Genomic DNA, 18,860 nt, shown 5'->3' with positions numbered 1-18,860 from the left:
TCACACATCTCAACGCCCAGTGTGGGTCCCGCCAGTTTGCACAGTGCCCTCCTATAAGCATGGAGGGCATCTATGAAACTGTGGGCCCACCTCTAGATCTGGACATTGCAGCTTTTGGGCCCCTTGCCTTCTCCAGTTCAAGGCTAGCTGTACCTCGCTGGCAGACCGGGGGGTGTAGTCACTGTCAAGAAATACAAGTAGCTCATCCCTGGGGACTGCTGGGACCAAGAGGTCTGCAGGCTCCATGGAACCTGCTGGTTCTCGGGCATCCTTTTCCCAGTCCTGGAGCTCAGAGGGCTCTTTCGGCACCATCTGAACCCCCTGGTCTGCTAAGACGCTGGACTTTGGTTGGGATTGGGAGAGCTCTGTAGCCCCCTGGGACAGGGGTGGGGGTAATGATGAGGGTGAGGCTCCTTCACAAAATGGTGGAGTAGAGCTGGAGCCCTGGAGGGTCTGTGCAAGGTCCCCAGTGAGATCAGCCCATTGATTAGGGGACCCCACCATGACCCCCTCTGGTGTGGGACTATGGGGCAGGCTGCAGGTGAGGTTTTCCCAGGAGGGGGAGGGAAGAGACCCAGCAGGCACCGGGGTGGCTCTGGCATCTGCCTTGGGGTACTGGAAAAGGGGACCTCCTCCCTCAGAACTCACCAGGGTGAGCCCCAGGGTTTCTGTGTCCCCTAGATCAGGGGGAGGCAGCTCTGTCACCAGGCCTTCCTTTGGGCAGGCCTCAGCCTTGGCACCAGTGGTTTCAGGTGGTAGGCCTTTGTCAGCAGAATGAATGGCTTCCCCAATGGGCTTCTGTTTGGGACTATCTAGCAGTCCTGAAAACTCCTCCGTGGGGATCACCCATTTGATCTTTCCCTGGGGTGGAGTGTCAGGCACAGCTGAGGAGGCCCATGGAGCCTGGGCCGCGCTTTCCCCCCGTGTGGTGGTCTTGGGAGGGGGAGAGGAGTTCTCCACATCAGAGGGCTCCAGCTGCGCCTGGGCCTTCCTCTTGCCTTTACGCCCAGAGGGGACCTGCACCCACTTAGCCATGGGGTGGTCCTCAGGTGGACAGGCTCCAGCAAGAGAAGCTGAGGGTTAGTGGGGGGGGGCAGCCATGACAGGGGTATGACTAGGGGCAGGGGGGCCCTGCTCCCTCTCTCCCCCTGGTTGCTGGTACCTTCCCTGGGTCTCCACTAGACTTGGCTGGGGGGCAGGGTCCCTTAAGCTCACGGGTGGGCTTATAGTTGTGTCTGGGGTGCCAGGGGGGCCTGAGGGGGGTGAGACACCAGTGGTAGGGGCCACCCTCTTTCCAGTGGGACCTGCAGGTGCCCTCCCCACCTGGCCCATGGGGCACTCATGATGCAAGTGCCCCAGGGCATGGCACTGGAAGCAGCACAGGTCCCCCACTGTATGGAAAATCATCACAGGGGCCCCCAATAAGTAATTACCAGGCACCCCTCAGCCTTCAGCCGTGCTCCCACCACCAGCTGAATCATGACCTGGCGACGGAAAGAGCGCATGTGGCAGAGGCCAAGATCTCAGCACCCCTGTGAGAGAGCCACCACTGGGGAGATAACTCTCCCCGGGGTTTGGAGCTGGGGGAGCAGGGCCTAATTGGGGATATAGGGAGGGATGGAACTGAGGACCACCCTGGTCCCCATCTCTTCTAGAGGCTTGAAGGGGAACTCACCCCCCACCATAAGCCCCGCTTTCCACCGGCTTTTGTGCAGCTGCCTCCGAGGCAAGGAAAAAGACCCCCTTGCCATTAAAGCTGGAGGCTGTCATGATCTTGGGGGCCCCCACTACCCGAGCCAGGGCCTGCACCCAGGTCTCACAGTGCAGGTTCTCCTGCTTGGGCAGTTGGCACTTCACCCCATGCCTGCGGGTGAGTGCTGGAAAGAGGGCCCCACTACCCGAGCTGGAAGAGCTGGTGGTGGAGGGTCCAGGCTGCCCGGCTTTGGATCTTCCTGCAGCTATCTGTGCATAGCTGTGGTTCCCCCCTGGGGGGCGATGTTGGTGGGGTCTGAGCTAGGGGCAGGGACAGGCTGAATGGGTGTGCTGGCTGGTGTAGTACATCTGGTCCCCTCAGGCGCTGGTGGTCTAGGCTTCGGGGCAGGGCCCTTGCCCTTCCCATCCCCAGCTGTGGAGGACGCTGAAGAGGACCCCTTCCCACTGCCTTTGCCCTTGGTCCCCGATGATGGGAGAGGGGGCTTAGGAACCCCTCTGGGTGGGGGGCCTAGCCAAGGGTGACTCCCTGGCCCTGTTGGCTTCTGCCGGAGTCCCACCTGCCCCTGCAGTGGAGGTTGCAGGCTTCTCCACCCCTGGGAGGAGATTGGTTGGACTCTGCCTCTAGGGTGGAGGCTGCAGGGGCATGCATCCCCTTGGGGGGCTTGGCTGGGATCCACCCCCATAGTGAGGGCTGCGGGAAGCTCTGTGGGGGCATCTGCCCCCCCGCGCAAGGTTCCTGCCCTGCCACTGTTTCACATGAGGGCAGGGAAGACATGAAAGTAAAACAAAATATCCCGCCGGACTGGTGAATCTAGTAGGGGCAAGCTGGGGTTGTGGGGCAGAAGGGGGATAGGGAGGAAGGGGGTTGAAGCTCACTGAGCCACAGCCCCTGAGGAAAAAAACCAGGTGGCCTATGCTTTGAGAATGTGGGGCGGGGGGGGGAGGAGAAACAAAAAACACACACACAAAGGCTGGGGAAACTCGAGCTGGCTTATTCAGCCACACAACAAACATCAGGTCAGGGGAGTGGACCACAGGACTTAGCACACAAAGATATAAAACACACAGGAAAGGCTACTGAGGCAGGTGTAAAAGATGGCTGGAGCAGTGGAGGGGTTTTGTTTGTGGAAGATCTGTCCAGAAGCCCCTCAGGCCTCCAGCTGGTCACTCAGCAGCAGAGCAGTCGGCAGGAAGACAAAGCAGGATCAGATGCAGGGAGGTAGCTGTGGGGGAGGGCAGGAGCAGTCAGTCAGTTAGGAAGTGATCCAGTGCAGGTGTGGTGTCACGTGGTACATCAGGGAATCTCTCTCCTGAGAGGGGGCAGCAGCAGAAACAACAGTGGGGGTGGCAACAGCAGCAGTGATAGTAGGAGCTGTCCAGTTCAGCCACTCAGGGTGTGCTTCTGGTGAAAGTGGAGATGAAGGTGGGGTTGGCCTGCCAAGGCAGCTGGGGCAGGCAAGGTTCCTTTAGGCTCCAACAGTGATGGTGGGGGAGGGGTCCACAGGCAGCACAGGCTCTCTTTCCAGGCTGTCCCCCGACCACAGCTTGGTGGTGGGCTGGGCAGCAGGCTGGAACAGAGGTGCGGAAGCTGGGGTGCTGTGCTGGGGCGTGGTGCAGTGCAGTGAGCCCCTCCCTGAGGGGGGTAGAAGTGTGCAGCAGAGGACCCCCCCCGGGGGGGCAGGAACAGCAGCAGCCACCCAAGGTAGAAAGGGGTGCGGCCAACTTACTCCAAAAGCTCTGAGACCAAGCCAGCAGCTAATAGTAGCCAGAGGCAGGAAAGGGCCTGGCTATCTTCTCCCCAGAAGCTCCTGAGACCAAGCTTGCAGCAACCAGCCACAGCAGCAGCAGCCTGGGATAGGAAGGGGCATGGCAAACTTCCTCACAGAGGCTCCTTCCCCAGAGGCTCCTGAGAGCAAGTAGCCCTGAGTTGCTTGCCAGGGCAGTTTTTTGTACTGCTGGGGACAGCACAGGTGCTGGCCCCAGGCTCTAGCTCCCCCTGGCAGCTGATCCAGGAGAAGCCAGGCAGGGTTATTTTGCCCCAAGCGGCACAATTTGCTCCACAACAAAGTGCACGTCTGAGCATGTGCACTGAGGCAAAAAGCCCCAGCTCAAATTTGCACCGCTTCTATTTGAGCTGTTGCAACCACACGTACTTGCATGTGTGGATGTGCCCATATAGTGTATTCTGGGCTAAGGGCATGAACAGATGAACCATTTACGTGGCCATAAAAGGGAGAAGGACATATTGTGGTACAAATCCTGTGGAACAGTTTTCTTTGACCACCTGTATCACACTTTAGTGAAGCGAAACCACAGTAATTTCCCTTCTGTTCCATTTGGGGTAAATGACTATAGCACAGCTACACTTACTACAGGTTAGGCAAGTACAGACATAACAATTATATTAGGTCAGCTCCCAAGCAATCCCCTTTCCCATCCCACTGGGGTAATTGTGCATCTATCCATGTCTTAAGACAGCAAAAATTACTTACCTGAAATCTTCTGAAGATCTAGCAGATGGAGAGTATTGCTCTAGTTCAATCCATTAATGGCTCATTTAGGCCACACTAATAGGTGTGCTTCTAACTCAATATAACCAAGGACTGAGCATCAGGGAATGTAAGCCTGTATGTGCAGTTTTTAAGAAACTCGCAGGTGGTGCTGTAAGCCAGAAAATAACAATGGGAAAATAAGCAATTTATTTTAAAAGGAGGGGGAACTGTTGAGGATGGATTTTCAGAAGTAATGATCCATTTTCTCTAATGCGCTTCTTCCTCTGTTATGCACTGTATAAATTCCAGAAGCCTGCAGATATCAGAATTATAAACTTTACAGTATAACGCAAGCACAAAGATAATGGTATAGACTTCGCTCAAGGCAAGGAATGATAAATGGCCTTAGTGAAGCACTTCTTTGTTGCAGAATATTACCCCCCAAAAAAGAAAAGAAAATACTACAGAGATTAAAATTCTGAAAGAAAAAGAGCTTGGCAAAAAGAAGCTTAATGAGCTACCTAGCTTCAGGCAGCCTTTGTATCTATGATTAATTTAATGTTTCCCCTTAAATTTATTTTAGGAAGAAAAAAAAAAGGGTGGGGGAGAATGACTGTAACCAAGTTTTATAAAGGTGAACTTCAGAGCTTTAAAAACAAAACTGTTTCAGGTCCCAGAACACACACAGAATGTGCATGTAGGGGTGAATAATTAGCATAGACTTTAAGACTTAAGCTTCAGATTTTCAAAGTGATTAGTAATTTTGGGTGTCCAAACAAATATCTCACAGGAGACTGACTTTTAGAGTGCTAGCATTCAGCATTCATGGAAAATCAGGCCACTTTAAAGAGTCACAAGTTGACACCACAGATTCAGTTTCCACTTTGGAAAATCTTATGCAGAACCCTGAAAAAAAACAATTCCACCTTCAGCTAATTGTTAAGCCCTGCTTTTAAGGTTCTGCAGTTCCCTTTGCTACAAAGAGTACCTAAAGCAGCATGGCTCTATGTCAGGGTGGATGTATAAGAACATCAGCTTTTCCAAAGAGAAACAAGGGAGGCGAAACTGAGTGTTTAATGGGTGAATGAAGAAAGAATTAATTTTCAATTTGCAATGAGAAAATCAATTTCCTCTGTGTAAGTGGAAAACCTCAGTTAAAAATCGTATATATTACAAGCACCCAATCCTAAACCAAATTAAATTTTTATTTATTTGTTTGATCCTGGTCATGGACCAGAACTTTATTATACTAGATACTGTACAAACATGGGACCCAGTCATTAAAATGCCAGTGCATTGTCTACATTTGAGTTCCTGCCATTGTTTCTACTGGTGAAATGGAACAGCAGTAGCAACTCCAGGAAATCTGATGGTTAAAAGGCTAAGCCTGACATAAACATAGATGGGCCTTGGTGCTACATGCAATTCACAATGCTTTCATTGGGAGCTACATTCTCAGAAACAGAGAAGCAGGTGGCCCAGATAAACTGTCTGCTACAGAGAAGATACAATACCTGTGCACTTCACAAGCAGTTACCTAACTGTCTTCGGTAACTTTGATTTTAAATGAAGCTTTGTAGCTTAACTTTGTATCCCTCCCTCTAAAAAAACCCCAAACTGCTCAAGTCACCATTTGCTACATTTCTTTAGTTATTTGAAAGAGAGTCTACCTGATCATTTGCGCACTACTGAGAGTGTTTGTCAACAGTTCCTCAATTCTGTCTTTCAGAGTCTCTGCAGAGCTGTGGCTGGACATAGGCAGACAAAGCATTTCCTCTAGGCCCCATTCACAGCACATGGTATAAATGTTCCTACAATAATGGCAGTGGGCTTAGTGAGTAGACTGGAAATCAAGAGACTTGCTGAATAACCTTGGTAAGTGCCTCTCTGTGCCTCAGTTTCTTCCCCTATGGAATGTGACAAATGTTGCTTATCTACTTTGCGAAGGGCTGAGAAATACGGCTGTGCAAAATTTTGCCAGGTATTTCATTTCAAAGTTGTTTCGATGTGTTTTGAGATCGAAACAGCAAAATTGAAATGAAACAAAAGGCTTCAAAACAGCTTTGAAACAAAACAAGGGCACTCAAACCATTTTGAAAGTTTTGAAATGTTTCACATTTCAAAGCCAGGCTTTGCCTTCAGCAGCAGTCCCAGCCAGCAGCAGTAGCAGCCTCCTGTCATCCGGCGCAGATCCAGGGGCTGTGCCCCCCAGGAGGATTCTGGCACATCCCCCAGCCCTCCTGGGGGTGTGGGCCCCCAGATATGGCTGCCAGATGACAGCATGCTGTTGCTACTGACTGGGTCCAGCGGCAACACCAATCTTCCTGGCACCGGGTGTGGGCTGCATCCAGTGCCAGTCGCAGCCGGCAGCAGCAGCCTCCTGTGATCTGGTAGGCAGATCGGGGGGCCCCTGCACCCCCAGGAGGGCTGCGGGGCTCTGACGGACTCCTCCCAGGGGTGCAGACCCCTGATCTGCCTGCCAGATCACAGGAGGATCACGAAACAAAACTTTAAATGAAACACTGTTCCATTGAAACCGAAGTTGAAGCAGAACGATGCTATTTCGTACAGCCCTACTGAGAAATACACATGGAAACCATTGTATGAAGACAGGTATTGTTTTCAAAATGATTTTTCATTCTGCATGTAGTCTGATACCTTAATCTCAATAGTCTATTCTTTTTTAGTCTGGTTTACACTGCTACCAGTTTCCAGGGTTGGGCAATAGAAGTTGCATACTTTCTCCTTCTCCAGAGTTCCAATGATCACGTTATTAGACATCTGATCCCAAGCATGCTGTAATCTTAATAAATCATGCAGATTGTATCAGGCAGGTGCCTATGTTCACAGCATGCAAGGGAATGGGTTTGTTTAATAGTTTTTTTTATTTCTAACCAGTGTGATCAGAAAGCAATTCTGCATTATAAACAAAATAGCTCCAAAATGACATATTGCTGCTTTTTTATCTTTTTAAAAAGTCACTTCTTATTTTATGGGTACTTTAAATGTTCTTTCCTCACTTAGATTTAAAGAGGACAAGGCTGGTTACATTTTTCTTTATTTTTTGCCAGGAGCTTTACATATCATGTTTGATGATTTAGCATAGGGTCTACTATCTAATTCTACAAAGTACAGTTGATCTATTTGGATTTTGTTGAGCAATAGCTCACAAAAATAATCATTGTGATCCTAATGCTAGCAATTGGACAAGAGTAGAGAGTCACAGGTCTGACATACTCAGGCATGTACCTTTATCATTAATCCTGCTTGTTGCAGTTATACAGATGGTAACTCAGCCTAGACAGATCATGTTCCGTCTGCATTTTATGTAAACATTTTTTCTTTTTTCTTGGTACAGTTAATGGATTTCCTCTTGCTCTGCAGAGAGTAAATTATGTTGATAACTAGAGCTGGGAAAATAAAGCAGTCATCCTCTGTTGTCTACTGAGTGGCTAATACAACGGATCCTTTGCTATAACAGTTGGTACTAGTTGGTGCCATTTGGGCAATCTCAGCAGAGATATCAGAACTAAGTAGGCCTGGAAATTATTTACTTGCTTGCCTCTGGAAAGGATCTTACTTTGCAAGGCAGGCTTAAGGTATACTGGTGGCAGTGCAGTGAAGTTTGCATTACTACTTTCTGTTCTGCCTCAGGTATGTAGCTAAGCAGATTGTTTGAAGCTCTGACATTGTCAGATTAACCATCTTTCCCAAGAACAAATATTCTAAAGGCTTCCCCCCCTATTTTCCATGAAAGCCTATTTCACGCAGCATCCATCTCCCTGCTAAAGAATCGTATTGTTTTTCATAGATTCATAGATGCTAGGGCCCAAAGGGACCTCAACAGATCATTGAGTCCGAACTCCTGCCTAGGCAGGAAGAGTGCTGGGGTCAGATGACCCCAGCCAGATGCCTATCCAACCTTCTCTTAAAGACCCCCAAGGTAGGGGAGAGCACCACCTCCCTTGGAAGCCCATTCCAAATTTTAGCGACCCTTACCATGAAGAAGTTTTTCCTGATATCTAGCCTAAATCTGCTCTCTGTCAGTTTGTGACCATTGTTCCTTGTTACCCCAAGAGGTGCCCTGGTGAACAGAGCATCTCTGATCCCTTGCTGTGTTCCCCTAATGAAACTGTAAGCAGCCACAAGATCACCTCTCAGCCTTCTCTTGCAGAGGTTGAAGAGGTCCAGATCCCTCAGTCTCTCCTCATAGGGCTTGTCCTGTAAGCCCCTAACCATACAAATGGCCCTCCTCTGGATCCTCTCAAGTCTATAAACATCCTTCTAGAAGTACAGCACCCAAAACTGAATGCAGTACTCCAAATGCAGTCTAACCAATGCCACATAGAGGGGAAGTATCCCCTCCTTGGTTCTATTTGTCAGGCATCTGCTGATGTATGAGATAGTGTGGTTAGCTTTCCTGATGATTTTGTCACACTGACAACTCATATTCATCTTGGAGTCCACTGTGATTTCGAAATCCCTTTCTGCTTCTGTGCTGCTGAGAGGGTCACTTCCCAGCCAGTAGGTGTGCTGGATATTTTTGCGCCCTAGGTTCAGCACTCTGCATTTGTCCTTGTTGAACTGCATCCTATTGTAACCTGTCTTTTCTAACTTGTCCAGGTCTGCCTGCAATCATTCCCTACCCTCTGGAATGTGCACTTCACCCCACAACTTAGTATCATCTGCAAACTTGGACAGAGTATACTTCACACCCACATCCAAGTCACTGATGAAGATATTGAAGAGTACAGGTCCAAGGGCCGAACCCTGTGGGACCCCACTACACACGTCCTTCCAGGTCGATACCGACCCGTCTACTACCACACTCTGGGTGCAACCACTAAGCCAACTTGCCACCCACCAGACTGTGTAAACATCTATGTCACAGCCACTTAATTTATTTATGAGAATGGGATGAGATACTGTATCAATGGCCTTGCTAAAATCCAAGAAAATGACATTCACCTCTACTCCTGTGTCTAAGCGTTTTGTGACCCTGTCATAAAATGAAACCAGATTGGTCAGGCATGATCTGCCTGCTATGAATCCATGCTGGTTTCCCTGCTGTATTATTTTTCCCGCTGGACTCCCACAGATATGATCCTTCACAATCTTTTCCCTCCCCATCCTCTTGCCAGTCCTTCCTAGAAAGCTCACTCATTTTATAAGGCCTCTAAGTGGTAACATCCCACATACTTATGCCCTTTCTTCCTCATGTTTAGATCACAGAAGCATTGTTTGAATACCTTCCCCTGGGTCTCCAATGAATCATAGCTCCTCTGTCCCCACCTCTTGGACAGCAAGACTTTTTGGACAGGAAATGTCTTTACTACCATCTTGAAAGGGATCACTGGAAAAGTTAAACTAAACTATCTGTCTCACCATTGTTTGCTTTTAAGTGTAAGACTATAGACAGTAAATTTCCAGATTGGCTGAACTCAGTATGTCCTTCACAATGAAATCTATTATCTTAATTATTGTTTTACATCCTTCTACATTAGAACTAGAGGCTTGTTCAACTAAAACACTCTTTGGTGTTTCTATTGATGTCTTTTTAATTGATATTCTATACCATATATCTCCTTATTGACTAAATGAATGAAAGTCTATCTTGTGCTTGATAATATTCCTTCAATCTGCCTAGTAAATTACTAGGATTTAAAGGGTTATTTATTTATTTATTTATTTACTTAGTTCTTAAGTGAATGGATTAGCCAAAGCACTAAAGAATTAATCTCACCAATTCACAGAAGGCAGCAGGTTTAGTTCAGGCATCCCCATCTTATCCTAAACAATGTGACTCTATTCACATTTGGAAGAAATGTCACCAAGTAAATACATGAACATTTGGAGCCATTACTATGCCCCTAACATAACACATGTCCCTGCTCAGAAATAATTCCTACTGTACATAGATAATCACAGTGCCATTTCCAATGAACCATATGGGTCTCCACCATATGGTGTCCGTCCACCATATGGTGTCCATCCACAAATGTGGTGCAATTGTGGATGGTGCGATAACCCCAAGAGTACAGATAGTCTTTCCACTACCCTTCCACAGACAGAGTTCCCATGTTGCCAATTATCATAATTTTTAGAATTTTTCTCCCAGAGCCAGCTACAAGAGTTTAAGAAAAGAATCTCAGCTTTCAGTTAAAATAGATCAATTTCTAATCCTTATGTCTACAGAGAAAAAGCTTGCAAATGTCATGTAAGGGTACCTTACGGGTTCAGAAACTATAAAGCAAAGGAAAAGAACCCAATACATATACATAATTTTAAATTTCATGAATTTTCAGTGCTAGAGTCATGATTTGTTAGCATTTTGAGTTGGAAATGAAGGAGGTCATTGCATAGATATTAAACTTGCTAGAAATCTCTAACTGTACAAATATGGCTGCACACTCACAACACCTCATAATATTTTGATGGTATCAGTAGCTTCCTCAGCAAGCTCCAATTAACTTCATTGGTAGCAAGCATGGTTTCAGAGAAGGCATGAAAGCACTGGTGACTACCTGGAACCCTTTTGACCAGCATGCCACAAAGTAATCCTAAACCTGCCCCCCACAGTGCCACTCCAATCCTCTTTCCATGCTTATTCTGCTGCTCAGCTTTCTGCTCCCTGCCCTGTGCTCCCTGTCTGATCTGCTGTTCTGTTTCCTGCCCTATCTCTCAATATGACTGCCCCCTTACCAATCTGCTGTGTGCCCCACACAGAGGCTTTCTGTGCCACTTGTGGTACACAAAACAGGTTGGCTACCCCTGACCAGAGAAATTAGCAAATAAAGTCACCACTAAACTCACTTGTTTGAAACTCTCCAGTCAATGACTGAGCAGCCAGAAGATCCTTAATACCACATGAAACTGTCTCATAATTCCTCTTTTAATGCACTAATAGAAACTTCTTTTGCTGACTAAGGAGCTAAGTCTGCATCTTAACCTCCATTTTTGGAAACAGGACCAGAAAATAACACCAGTTCCCAGGGACTTATTTTATTTATTTATTTTTTTAATTATACCATTTTAACACTTCTCCCCATAACCCCCACCAAAAGCCTTTCAAAATCTCCCATTTTCAGTATTTCAAAGAGCAATGCCACTGCAATGATCTAGTAAAGAGACAAATGATGTAGATACTGAGCCATACTGCATAAATAGTTTGGTCATACTGTGCCATAAACAGTGACGCTAGACCTATCCCACTGATTCAGTTACCAATAGTTCACTTCTCTACCAGGGACTATGGAGGCACAGGTGCTAAAGCATACAGTTGACAGCCTAGAGGTTGCAAGTTTGAGGTCCCATCAGATTCCAATAAATCTGCAAATTCTCCTAAATACCTTGTTACAGGAGCACAAAGTAGGAAAGGACTTCTTAAATGCAGCCTTGGACCAACGAAGAGAGTGCACTCCTATATCCTTGATAATTCCATTTTTCCCATTCTGCTGAGACAGCCAACAAGGCAGACATTTAAATGGGAAGGTGGGTTTCCAGGGTAGTATGTTCATTTGCCCATTGGAAACTTAACTCAGACCCTCAGCCTATTTAAATAAGCCAGATGGTAAGGATTTGGAAATGTTACTTCTACTAGTTTAATTCAGATCAATGCTTACTGGCAAGACATCATAGCACAGCCACTGGCAAGGATATTCAAGAATTTGTGGTGCCTGGGTGAAGTATCTGAAGATTGGAAGAGGGCCAATGTGGTGCCCATCTTCAAGAAATGGAGGAAAGAAGACCTGGGAAACTACAGGCCAATTAGTTTGACCTCAATCCCTGGGAAGATTTTGGAAAAAATTATCAAAGAAACCATTCTTGACAGGCTAACAGAAGGCAACATTCTGAGGGATAGCCAACACAGGTTTGTTGTGGATAGGTCTTGCCTGACCAAACTCATTTCCTTCTATGACCAGGTGATGTATCACCTGGACAAAAGGGAAGAGGTTGATATAATTTATTTGGACCTTAAAAAAGTCTTTGACCTGTTGTCCCATGATGTCCTCAAGGAAAAATTGGGAAACTGTGGCCTTGACTTCTCGATAGTCTGATGGCTGGGGAACTGGCTCCATAGGGTGGTAGTTGACAGAACTGAATCAACATGGCACTTAGTGACTCATGGTGTCCCCCAAGGCTCCGTTCTCAGACCTGTACTCTTTAATGTCTTCATAAATGATCTGGACGCTGGTGTCAGAAGCAGACTGACCAAGTTCACTGACAACACCAAACTTTGGGGAAGAGTGTCTACACTTGAGGATAGGTTGGTAATCCAGGCTGACCTCAATAGGCTTGCAAGGTGGGCAGATGAAAACTTGATGGCATTCAATACAGAGAAATGCAAAGTGCTCCACCTCAGGAATAAAAACCCACATCACACTTATAAGCTTGGCAGGGCTATGCTCACCAGCACCATGACTGAAAGAGACTTAGGGGTCATGATTGTAAGAGTCCAAAGGAGAGCCACGCACATGATCAGAGGGCAAGAGAACAGGCCTTATGAAGAAAGGCTGCGATCTATGGGACTCTTCAGCCTGAAGAAGCATAGGCTCAGGGGTGACTTGGTGGCAGCCTACAAGTAGATAAGGGGTGTGCATCAGGATCTGGGGGAATGCCTGATCACCAGAGCACCCCAAGGGATGCCAAGGTCCAGTAGTCACAAACTCCTACAAGACCATTTTAGGCTGGACATAAGGAAAAACTTGTTTACTGTCTGAGCCCCCATGGCCTGGAACAGACTCCCCAGAGGTGGTATAAGCACCTGCTCTGGACCCTTTTAAGAAACATTTGGACACTTATCTTGCTGGGATCCTTTGACCCTAGCTGACTTCCTGCCCCTTGGGCAGGGGGCTGGACCTGATGATCTTATGAGGTCCCTTCCAGCCCTAATGTCTATGAAATCTATGAATGATAAAAGCCTCATAATTTCATTCCCAAACCTGAGCTATTCAGTCCCACAGTTGGTCTTCAGGGTTAAAAATCCTGCCACTGCCTGGGCACTGAGGACTGAGTATAAGATAAATGCATCAAGTCAGCAAATCTGTCTCAAGTTTTCAGAAGCCTCTCTTCACACATCAAAAATAATTAACTGATTATTTATCCCTGCACTGTGGCATAGTCAGAGCTGACCCGAGCAAGATGTAGGGCCCGGGGCAAATCAGCCCATGCGGGGCCCCGCCCCCACTCCAATCCAGGCCTCAGACCCAAAGAAGCTGCCGCCACCAGCATCATGGTCTTGAGGGGGTGGGGTAGCAAGCGGCTGGATGCAGAGCCGCCCCTCAACCTGGCTCTATGCTGCCGCTGCTCTGCCCCACTCTGCGGGGCCTCCCAAAGCATGGGGCCCAGGGTGTTGCCCCGATTTGCCCCCCCCCACCCCCCAGGGACGGCCCTGGGCATAGATGTAGGTGTATTAGAAAGAGCCAGTTCAGAACAGAGTTGATTAAGCGCTATCATAATTTAGAAAACTATATTCTCTCCCAGCATCTACATTAAGGGCTTGAATTAACACATATTTATTGATGAATATAAAGTATAATGGAAAAAATAACTCTTAAAAATTGAATATATATAAAGTCAACTGGTATAATATACACCACTGATTTATTCATCATCATAGGTCGTCATGGAATAACAACCAACAGGGTAACAGTTTACAAAGTGGGAATATGCCAAAACAAATACTGTTGTCAGATTTTAAGGTATCAACAGATAACCGTCACTTGGAAATGGCATCTCACCAAATGCATAAGGAGTTATGCTTTATGTCAATTAGCCACTTTATCAATCTGACAACATATTTGACTCCATTTTTTTAATATAACTAAGGGCTCCAAGTCAGCCAGAGCTTTGCCACTGACTTCAGTGAAAGCAGGGTCAGGCTTGATGCAAACAAACACGCAAAAAAGCATTGCTATGTTATAACTATATGAAACGTGAAAGAGTGAAGAGTGTTTGAGCTTCCCAGATACCTGAATCATGAGGCATATTGAATTTCCACATCTATATAATCTGATTTTAAGGGGTACAAGTAAAGTACTCTAAATCCTCTGAAGGAAAATGGAGATTCATATTATTTGTTTAAACCCCAAATATTTTTTCCCAAAAACAGTGAGTGTGAAATTCATCACTGCCTTAACTGCTCTAAAATAATGGGAGAGACACCTGGGATGAATCTGGTCCTCTGTCATGAATCAGGCTAGGGATTACAGTAAAATGTGCACTTAATTTCCTTTCAACAGTTTTTCATAGTTTCTCTCCATGCTATTTCCAACTATATCTGAAGGCTTAAGTGTGAAATCTGGTTATTTCCTGGACTTGTTCTCCCTCTATTGGGAGCACATCAACCAATCTGTTATTATAGGATTGCTTCAAGAGAGTGAGTTCTGGAAAGTTCACTCAAGAACTTTTGGCCCAGGCTACAGTGCCTTTTTGCCATTCTGATAGCAAGAAGAGGGAGGTGTTGGATTCTGTACAGGTTAGTGTACCCAGAAGCCCCTCTATCATTCACTGTACTAACAAGCAGAATTCTCAGCTAAGCAGGCAAACACATCCAAAACCATGAATATAGTAGCTCCAATGCACACAACTGGGGGTCTTTTCCTTCCAGTGTGTGCAGAAGGACAGGGATTAGAACTCTCAGGATTTGTGGCCAGCCCATTTCTAAATATCTGTACATGCAACATTCTCCTGAATCTTTTGGTAGCTTGGATTGGAGATTATAATCTATCACAGATCACATATCGCTTGCAAATTAGTCTTTGTAGTATACCGCAGTCACAGTGATTGTAATCTCCTAGCACTCTTGAATACAGAGCCAGTTTTCCTGCAGTCTCTGACTCATAACTGTGTCTAGTGCATAGATTTCTCCCAAGCTGGGTAATTTACTACTAACCCAGAAGCCACAGACATACAACCTGTCACTTAGTGAAACCAGTAGTGATTACTTACTATGGCCTTTCAATAATAAATAAGCTGCTCCAACTGCTCCTCCCCCTTCTCCTCTAATGCAGCATGCAAGGAATGGGCTGCACACCCCAAGCACACTGAAAAACCCATCTCTTTGAGGGGTCCCTGGATGACTTTGCACTGGGCACTGGCAGGGACACTGGATGAATTAACACGTCTGAGTAATGAAAGGGCCAAGACCAAGGAATCTACCAGTGTGTGTTTACCTTGTAGCTGTTCCATAGCCCATGACCACAGAAGGGCTGCAATAAGAGTACACAAGGCTACTGTAAGCATGTGGCTCAAGCAACCATGGAATAATTCTGTGTGAATGGAATAAGGGTACAAATTCATCCTTTTTCTTGGGTCTCTTCTGGTACTTAGCACAACTACTTGACCTTAGTGCTAGATTAAAGATTGACAACTGTGCATCTAGAAACTCTGAGAGAGCCACAACATCTTCGTTGCAATATCTTTGACCTAAGACATTACCTTTTATATGAGAAAACAGAACTGTGCTAAATTGTCAGAGCCTAATAATAATATTATTATCGTTTAGCACTCAGCACACTTGTCCTCTCTAGATCTCAAATTAATTAACAAAGGGTATAAGGATTAATACCCCATACTTGACTTCTTTGCTTCTCATTTTCAAGAATAAATCTGTAATAAAAACTGATTTGGCTAATAATTGAAGTATGTGCTAGCTTCTCAGATGGTGTAAATCAGATAGCCCCACCCAAGTCACTGGAAGTAGGCTGCTGCTGACATGGGCTGCAAATGCAGAGGTGGGGACCCTGTATGAGAGTTCTTCCCTCCATGCTTGCAGACATGTGCCAGGGAAATGACCTGCAGAGGGATTCCCCCAGCACTTCTATCTGCACCCCAACACAGGGCACATGTCTGCAAGTTTGGAGGGGGGGAACCCCTATGGGAGTTTCCCCCTCCCCATTGCAGATCTGTACCAGCAATATCCCCTGCAGGGGATTCACCTGCTCCTCAGCACAGGGGCACATCTGCAAGCGGTGGTTTCCCCTGCATGCTAATTCACCTCAAGCTGACACGTGGCACCCAGCGATGTCTATAGGCTTTTGCGGCATATTGCAACATATCTGATCACACTTGTCAGATGTCTGTTTTGAGCCACAGTGTCAAAGTTAACGGGGCAATTGTTAAAAGAGAATAGAATGTATTATATATGAAAAGCTTGTTACTCAGAATATCCTGGATCATATGATAATTAAAATTGTGTGCAGTATATATAAAGACTTTAAAGATAATACAAGGTATACGAGACAATGGAGGGGAGGGAGGGGGGAGGGGGGAACTAATAATCTAACATTTGAAAAGCAACATGTGATCCTGTAGTTGCACAGCATATCATAATGAATGCATACAAAGTGGCAGAGTCCAAATCATGTGTGTATGACCTTACCACATGTGTATGATAAACCAGGTGATCAGATTGGCAACAGTCATGTTGTTTCCTGTAGGGAATTCAAAACTCATTCAACAGCTAGGAGCATAGAGTGAAATAAACTCAGCTGGTTCTGTCAAAAATACAAACACATCTGAAATTATTTCAGCAATGTATTATGGCATTTTTAAAAAAGAAATAGCACTCATTATTTTGAGTCTCAGTTTGTATCAAAACTTTTACAGCTGGGATTAGACGCTTTTCATTTTTTTTCCTCTTCCTAATTACCACTAAGGATTTGAGGTGCAATTTTGTCTCTGATCTCCTAATTTAAACTAAATCCATGAAAATTGGTAACAATAAACCCAGGGAAACTATGTTTAACAATTGAAATCAACAAGTTGGTGACTGAAGAGGAATGCCAACCTCCCTTTGGTCAGCTAACCATGATCAAAGAGGAAATAGATCAATTGTAAGATCATTAAAGGACAAAAGAAACACAATGGATATTGATGTAGAAGAAAACAAGCTTAAAAAAGTGTAATTGATAATACAGCCATTTTAATAAAAGAGCTATTCAAGTGAGACAAGGCCCACCACATGCCCTTGGATACAAAGGTCTCCTATTATTACAGTATATGCCTGATTAACTATTTACTTACCTACTTGGCTACAAACAACCAGCACTTTATAACTGATTCTAGGGTCCAACAATTGAGTGCAGTTATCGAATGTTTTATTATGGCACACAGCACCATCCATGTGCCAGAGATGTACTCCACAAAAAGCTTTGTGATCCTTGTTTTAAAATGCATCCAAATGAGAAGATGTTTTGAGAAACAGCACTCTTAAAAATTACTGTAATTGATGAAGGACTGCAGTGAATTAATTTCAGCTGACTCAGATGGTGGCCATAATAACTACAGCTCAGCCTGGAATATACAACTCTTCATTGATCCACTGTCATCTTGCAAGAGAGGTAAAACATGGGAAAACATTTAGAATTACATTTAGAATTATCTAGGTGATCACAAAAGAGCGTAGGAAATATGAAAAGAACAAAATGTAACAGAGTTCTGAAAGTTATCTGTTCCAGGAAAACAATTGGTTTAATGTCCACATTCTGTTTTGCACTTCTGGTAGAAGTTTGAAAGAGAGAGACCGGAGGCACATTCCAAAAGTCCACTTACTGGTTAATTTATCAGAGCATGTTTACATGATGGTTAAGGGGCCTTTGACTGTAGCTACATTTTGAAATTTGGACTATGATACTGGATGCTATTTGGTTTTAAATTGTATCTTTGATGTGGCTCACTGTGGCTAGAATGGAGCTAGAACTGAGATATAAAGATTTCTTTGTGATAAATTTACCCATTAGGATGCAGGGGAGAAATGTAATGATCTAGTCTTCTAAAACGTACTCCCCATCTTAATTCCCTTTTTTTGGTCCACACTGGTTCTGTTGTAATATGATGAGTGCTAAAATTGTGTGTTCTGTGGACATTAACATAGATTTAGAAAAATAAACACATTTTCACAATTTCAGGGAAGATTGCAATAAAAAAACCCTATGATGAATATCTGGCAGAGAAAGGGATAATGCAGCCAATATAGAGTGGCCTAAGTATTGAAAGTGACCAGGGAATAAATAGCAATAGACTAGTTCACAATTTCCCTGCCTATGGTGTACATGACAAGAAATATTTTCTTGAAAGAGAAATTGCACCTATACATTTTCACAGAAGAAGGATGGATCACTGAAGGAGAGACAAGGTCAACATCAATTTATATACATAACTGTCTGGCATCAGAATGACACATTTTATCAACTTAATCCCTTAATGATACAACATGATAGATATGGTTATTTTCAGTTGTGCATTGTGTTTTTTCTTGTGTGCCAAGAGGCAGCTCTTGTAAAACACACCAGAAAAAACAAACAACAAAAAAACATACCAATGGGTGTTTGGAGGAATTTAAAAATAAGTATAAGTTTTATTACCAATCTAGATAAGAAAGGAAAGCCTGGACTAAAGAAAACCATCAGCAGTTGATTTCTAAGCCCTTCTAGAAAATGACCATGTTACCCAAGGCCAAAAGGTAAAATAATGCAGACAAATGGTAGCAGTCAGATCTGACCAACAAAACAGTTTGTGCTGACTTTCCATGATCTTCTGGGGTGTTACAAAAACTGTTAGCAGTAAAATGACTTATGCTAACACACATCACAGCTTTCAATTCTAGTATCCATATGCCCAACATAGAACATTTCAGATAAAGCTCTATTTTAA

This window comes from Alligator sinensis, unplaced genomic scaffold (genome assembly GCF_000455745.1).
Source record: "Alligator sinensis unplaced genomic scaffold, ASM45574v1 scaffold94_1, whole genome shotgun sequence".
Lineage (NCBI taxonomy): Eukaryota > Metazoa > Chordata > Crocodylia > Alligatoridae > Alligator > Alligator sinensis.
This window is presented reverse-complemented; position numbering follows the sequence as displayed.